Source organism: Octopus bimaculoides, chromosome 17 (assembly GCF_001194135.2).
Source record: "Octopus bimaculoides isolate UCB-OBI-ISO-001 chromosome 17, ASM119413v2, whole genome shotgun sequence".
Taxonomy (NCBI): domain Eukaryota; kingdom Metazoa; phylum Mollusca; class Cephalopoda; order Octopoda; family Octopodidae; genus Octopus; species Octopus bimaculoides.
In genome coordinates, this window is record NC_068997.1 from 29,252,829 (window position 1) to 29,254,181 (window position 1,353).

A 1,353-nucleotide genomic window follows, 5' to 3' on the forward strand; every position below is an offset into this window, starting at 1 on the left:
CACATACACACATGAAAACACACACACACACAAGAACACACAACCACACACACACAAATGTCCCTACTTAAACCTTGTTTGATTTTTATCTTAACCTGGCAATGCAATGTATATTGTTAACATTCTGAAAGGGCAATATCATTGCAATGTCCTTTCCTGTAGTTTAATGGATGTCTTTTTGGCTGTCCATTGCCTTATAAACATCTATGGCTGCTAGCATTCTCCTCTTAGTTTGGCTATTTCTCCAGTTCCTCTTGGGCAAATAGCCTACTTTCTTTTTAGCAGATATCTTGGGGTATAACACTGAATATCCTTAATTCCTTATAAATGCTATTAATTAAGAATTGCTTTGCCTTAAATGTGAAGCTGTTAAAAGATTATTTTAATCAGCGCCCTACATCAGTGTTTCTTCATTAAGTGTAGTAGTTTTGTGAATGATGGAGAAGTTTGAAGTTTAAAACCATCCAAGGTGGCATGATTTGTTATCTGAATTAACCTTTTTAATCAATAATGGTTGGTGAACCTTTCAGTTGTTCAACTGATCAGACAAATTTAGTAATTACTAGTTTTTAAAGTTTTCCTGCCCCTCCTATTATCTGTTCTTTAAGAAAGGTTATTTATAAATATTTTGCTTCCCACTATACTGAGAGAATAGTTGATTTTATTTTTGACTAAGTTACAAACTAGAAATTCTACTGCAAGAACAGAAGTTAGAACCCTGAAGAAGTGTGTGTACATAGATGTGTTGTGGATTATATTTTCTTGTAAACTCTTCTGTTGAATTCTTTCTCTTCTAACATTTCACTTTCTACTCAAATGTGATAGAGCTTGATTTGAGACAAAAAAAAATATGAAACCTTTGCTTCAGTTCTCACCAAATACATGGTTATTTAGAAAGGAACCAATCTCTGTAAACTGGAAAATAAATGAATTTATCTAAAACCAAATCAACTTGATTAGTCTGAAAATATTGCTCAAGTGTTTGAGCCCCAAAACAGTTTTCTGAAATGATTGAGACGTTAATGTTGTGTGTTTACTTCTTAATAAGTTAACCTATGATAAACTGAAGCATGCACATAAACCTTTAATCAATCAATTATTGTTATTTTTAGATTTTTTGCTGTGAAATTCTAAGCCATAGCTGATATTTTTATTTCTGGCTATTATTGTAACTCTCTTTCTCTCTCTCCCTTTATTTCTCTGGCAGTTTCCTTTGATTTGAAAACAACATTGCTGCAGCCTCCTTCCCACCCACCCCTGCTCTTTTTTTTTTTTTTTTTGTGGCCTCCAACAAACAGCTGGTCCTGTTGCCAGAAAAGAGATTCTTGTAGTGCCCATCTCCTTTGCCCCCCC